General features: G+C 42.0%; 1 protein-coding gene across 15 annotated transcripts in view; it reads left to right on the top strand.

The window, feature by feature from the left end:
• Window positions 1–66: 66 nt before the first annotated feature.
• Window positions 67–5628, top strand: part of TRAK2 (trafficking kinesin protein 2) — a 61654-nt gene continuing 56092 nt past the window's right edge. For 6 of the 15 annotated variants that reach the window (XM_070241608.1, XM_070241607.1, XM_070241609.1 and 3 more), the window contains exon 1: window positions 137–276. The gene's annotated coding sequence lies outside the window, so the exon portion shown is untranslated. Of the gene's footprint in view, window positions 646–1213; window positions 1234–3793; window positions 3903–5628 lie in introns of those variants that run through there. The other 9 variants (XM_023622352.2, XM_070241601.1, XM_070241610.1 and 6 more) reach the window with 7 other exon arrangements.

Raw genomic sequence — 5628 nt, 5'->3', positions numbered from 1 at the left:
TCCCAGCAGGTCGTGCGCTGGCGCCGTGGAGGCTGCTGGGAGATTGGGTCTCCTTCGCTCTTCCCCAATTGTGCAGGGGCTGCCATTGAGCCGGCGTCGCTACAAAACTGTGGTCGCCAAGTGATGATGTTGTGAAGTCGCCCGCCCGTCCCCGCCACGCCCGGGCGGTTACTGGCAGCGGCGGCCGCTTGGGCTGCTGCTCTCAGGCTGCCGCTGCTTTAGAGACTTCTCCCTGAGGGAGCGCGGGCGGAGGACGACAGACGTCTAGCTGTTCCTGTGAGTAACCTTCCCGCGCGCGACCCAAACTTGCCCTTGCCAGCTTCCCCTGAAGTCGGAGGAACCTCCCCGCCCCGCGCTCCTCCCGGTCCTCGGAGGTCACGCGCGGACACCGGAGCCCGAGGCTGGGAACCGGAGGGCTGGGTCCTCCCGGGTCCACCCCCGTGGTGGGAAGTGGGTTGTTTGCAAGTGTGGGTGCGAAGTGATGGGCGCTGGGCTCTGGCCTTCGGGTTCACCCCAGCTGTACCTCCGAGGATTGGCAGCCTCTCATCCTCTGCTGCAAAGCATCCACCTGGAGCCCTGTCCCCGAGCGATGAGCGGCTTTAGTGTCTGGACGTTAAACCCTAAGCCTCGCTCGCCATCTGTGATGTGAGTGATCGGAGAGGGTCTTGGAAAGAGCTTTTTCTATGTTGAGTGAGTTGGGCTTTTCTTGCGGTTGATTTTGTGCCGGACACCACTCGTCCTTCTAACGAAACGGTTGACTTTAGTTTCAAGCGTAAATAATGGATATTGGCAGATGTCGTTTTTAGTACCAGCATAAAGATAATCTCCCAAACACTTAAAAGATTTCTGGGTCATAATAATAGTGGTGAACTCAGTTACTTGCACACAACCTTTTATTTAAACCTGCAGTTTCTGTGCAGGAATATGAGTAGTTTTTCATTGGAAATTCATCAAGGTACAATGGACATAGGAATAAAATGAAGTGGACTTTTCCAGTTTTTTTTTCAGTCTATTTCAGTAAATTTTTTCCCCACCTTCAAATCTTTGCTGTAGAATTGGAAGTCTGAGCTACAGTGATCTCCAAATAACATGTCAATGGTGGTGATGTGACACTTCAGAACAAATTGTGAAGGACATTTGGTGGTGAGAGGGGGCAGGGATGAAGACACTTTATCATCTCAGCAGTTATTCCAGCCTTCTATTTTAAAATTAAGTGTGTTCAACAAGTCTGAGGTATGCAGCAAGTACATAGCGTGTGAAAGACACTATTTTGTTATTTTACAGTTTTTTATTTCTACGATGGAAGGGGTGGGAAAGAACAAACATTTACTTTCAGTCGGCCAAGCACCCCAGTTACTAGCTCTATGTACATTTGCTCACTTAGTCACTATAATAACCCTGTTGCACTAATCTGAGGCTCACAGACTTTGCTTATGTAACAAGTGCAGATTCAAAGCTAGATCTGCCTTGCTTCAGAGTTACAGGTCAGGTCACTTGTGCCTACTTCAGAAATTACTGACCCTAAAGATTGGGTGATTAAAAAGTATTTTCCGGCGTTATTTCCTAGCGTTTCCTAATACGTTGATTCCTCTACATCGTTGACAGCTAGAATGAGTCCTGAACCCCTGCTTTAGTACTTTTGAACAAGTTGTTCTCTCTGCTTGCAATTCCCATCCGCCACAGAGCTGCTTGTTAAGACCCTATAAGGCCATTCCAAATCCACCTCAGTTTACTTTTGTAAGACATGATAGGATGGGATTTTCATCTCAAAAGTCCTTTCCAGTTCAAGGGTTTAAGTGATTCTGCGATTGAAAATATGAGCCGAGGAGTGTTATTCTCCATGAAAATGGTTGACATCTATAGTCACAAAGAGTAGAAAAACCTGTTTCTTAAAAATTTTACTTCAATACCCAAAATACATTAAACACCGATATAAGGAATGAGACAGATGACAATATATTATTTCATGTTTGTTTTGAGCTCTGTTTATATCATCTGTACTGGTTTTTGAACCTCTTTACTTGCTATCCTCTTTAGTTGGTAAGAAATTGGAGGCATTAAAGTAATATTCACGTTTAAAATGGCAGTAATTAAAGGAACCGAATTATTCCATGGTTTTCAGTCATATTTGTTCAGACCTGTAGTGTTCGTGTAATAATAGGAAACACTTATATAACACTTACTATGTGTTAGATACCCATCTAAATGTCTTACCTATATTAACTCATCCTCACAGGAGCACTATGAGGTGTTTTTAGAGACAGGCAACTGAAGCAGAGAATAAGTTAACATACCTGAGGTTGTTCAGCTACTAAGTGGTAGAACTGGATGTCAAACCCATGCAGTCTCAGAATCTTTAACAGTTATTGAGCACCTACTGTGTACCACCCCCACAACTGGATGCTTTTATTATAATTAGGCCATTTAACTTTACAACTGTCTTATATAGAATGGAAGTTCAATGTATAGTGACTTGCCCAAAGTCACAAGATAAGTAAGCGTTAAAGCCAGGATTTGAACCCATGCTTGCCTTTCTTCAAAGTCCCTGTTCTTTCTTTTACTTTCTCTTAATCAGATCTTTATTAAATACCTTCAGTGGGCCAGGCGCTGTGCTAAGTGCTAGGGATTTAGTCTCTGCTCATATGGAATACAGCCTGAAGAGGGAAAGAGACAAGTGTGATAGTGCGTTGATAGGATAGCATACGGAGAGCAGCATACGGAGGGACTGTGGGAACACAGAGAAAGGACAGTGAAATCTGCCTGGGGTGAGAAGACTTGACCAGTGATTAAAGTGATTTTTAATCACTTTACCAGTCTTAGAAAATCAAATGGAAATTAGCCTGGGTAAAGCAAAGGAGAAGGGGCTGTCATGGACCGAATTGTGTCCCTCCAAAATTCAAATGTTGAAGCCCTCAGTCCCATAACCTCAGAATGTGCCTCTATTTGGAGATAGGGCCATTAAAGAGGTGGTTAAGGTAAAAAGAGACCTTTAGGGTGGGTCGTAATCCATTCTGACTGGTGTCCAAAGAGGAATTTTGGACACAGACAACAGGGATGTATGCATAGAGGAAAAAACCGTGTGAGGACACATCAGGAAGGCAGCCGCCGGCAAGCCTCAGGAGAAACCAAACCTGTCAACACTTTGATCTTGGACTTGTAGTTTCCAGAACTGTAGAAAATAAAGTTCCGTGGTTTAAGCCACCTAGTCTGTGGTATTTTGTTATGGCAGACTAACACAGGGGTGTTCTAGCCAAAGGAGTGACTTACAGAAAGCCTGTGCGGTATGGCCAGGCGATTAGGCTTCATGGTGACAAGTGTTGAGCGATGAAGCTGGAGACAAGGCTGGGGCCATATTAGGCTGATTTTGTATGAGATGCTGATAGGTTTAAACTTTATCCTAAGGGGAGCGGAATGGAGGGGTTTGTGGCGGTGGAAAAACGTTAGATCTACATTTTAGAAAGACTACTCTGTGAGCCTTGTGGAGGATGGATCAAAGGGGATAAGACTGGAGGCAAGGAAGCCAGTTAGGTGTCTATTGGCACAGAAAGCTGAACTAAATATTTTCTCAGAATATTGAAATATCAAACTAAAACAGAATTGTTGTTAACATAAGGAAGATTTTAAAGGGCACAGTGAACCATTAGGGCATACATAAGAAGATTTAGGAAGAATTTGTATATACCTGTTTTGTATCTAGAGACTGGATTTGCTTTGACATTTTGTTTTCTATAAATAAGTAAAGCTTTACTCAACTGTTACAGAGTATTCACTATTTTTCCACTGCATTTAACAGACAGTTTATGGTGCCTACACTGTTCTAAGCCAAGTTCTCTGACACCCTTATGATATGTCTGCTGTTATGATCTCCATTTTATATGTGACGATATGGAAGCACAGAGAGGGTAAGTAACTTGCCCAGAGTCACATAGCTGATAAATGGCACTGTTAAGATTCAACTCAAGCAGTCTGTCTTCAGAGTCTGTGCTCTTAGCCGTTATACTATGCTGTTGCCGTATATTATTTATCAAGATCTTCAGCTGTCTATGAAAGGAGGAGGGAGAATACAAAAATAAGTTGAGTGTTGCCTTAGGGAGTACACAGTTTATCAGAGGAGATAGGAACAATTATAAGTTAAAAAAAACAAGTATTTTAGAGAAAAGTGGAAAGTATTAGGAGGCAATGCTTACTTTGAGTTGGGGCCTTTGGGAAATCTTGGTGGAAAAAGTGGTGTTTGAACTGGGGAGGTAAAGAATGGCTGGACTTTGAATGTGTAGAAGGGAGAGAGGACATTAAAGGCAGAAGAAATCGCATGAACATATAGGGTTAGGAATTTCCTGGTGTGTCTAAAGAACTAGTAAATGTAGTCCCTTGTTTTGGCTGGAATATATTGTGTGGTTGGAGATGCCAGTTTGGAGGGCAGGAGGACAGCAAATGTTTGGGAAGAGAACCCTCAGGGAGTGAGGGGCAAAGAAAATTGTGAGGTTTTAAGCCAAATGATTGAGGTGTATACTAGATGTAGTAACTATCTTTCAGAAGAGAATAAAATTCATCTAGTCCCAACTCATCAATTAATAAGTCCTGTCTTCACTGCCTTGCAAATCCCTCTTACTGTTTCCATTCACCCAGTTTATGCCTTTATTACAATAATCCAGGCATAATGTGAGAAAATTTCTTAATTATTTTACTGTCTCTGATCTCTCCATTCCTGAAATTTATCCTGTATCTTGACTCCAGATTTATTTCTCAGATGTCACCTTCCATTTAGAAACTTGTTCCCTCTGGGATCAAGTTCATCTGAACTAGTCAAATTTAAAGCTCCAAGTAGCTTCTCCATAATCATACCTGCCTAACTTGGTCTGTACACTGTGGCCACATTGGCTGTGTCTGCTGTTTGCTTTGGGGCCTCTTTTTTTTTCCCTTTGTCCTTTACCTACCAAATACCCTCATTCTCACTATCCAGATCTTTCCATCCTTGAGGAACCCACTTAAGTCTGACTCCTATGTGAAGTTCAGCTAGAAAAGAGCTCTCCCCTCACTGACTGTCTATAGAACAATTCTGTTCTAATACTCATTAAATACTTACTTATCTGGTGGTGTTATTTTGTTTTCTTAGATTTCTTAGATTGTTAGAGCTCTCCCCTTTAGCTCTTAGATTTTTTAGATCTTTAACCTCCCTTAGGCTGTCATATACTACTTTTTATCTCTATTCATTACTTTTAGTTTAATTCAAGAGGCATTTATTGGAAACTGTCCAGTAAGCAGCTGATTGACCAGTTGTTAATTGAGATCATTTTATCAAAATTGCTTTTATAGCTGGCTTCTTAATATGTAATGTTCTAACTTTATTCCTAGCTTTACTACCGACTCACACAACCTTGGGAATGTCCTGTTTAACCACCCGGAATTATGGTTTATTCGTGCTAGAAAATGAGCATGCAAAGTCTACCCGTGATACAGAGGTGGAACTAATTCATGTTGTAATGATCATTGAGGTCTTTGAAGCTTATCCATATATCTCTGTCAGTGTTTGCCAAACTTCAAGTTCTTTCTCTTTAGAAAGCTTTCTGACAAGTCATGGAGAAGAAAGGAATAGTTCAAATAAAATAGGGTCTAATTTAAGAGTGTTAC

Source organism: Equus caballus, chromosome 18, assembly GCF_041296265.1.
Source record: "Equus caballus isolate H_3958 breed thoroughbred chromosome 18, TB-T2T, whole genome shotgun sequence".
Taxonomy (NCBI): domain Eukaryota; kingdom Metazoa; phylum Chordata; class Mammalia; order Perissodactyla; family Equidae; genus Equus; species Equus caballus.
The sequence above is the reverse complement of the archived record's forward strand: the minus strand, read 5'-3'. Positions and strand labels throughout refer to the sequence as shown.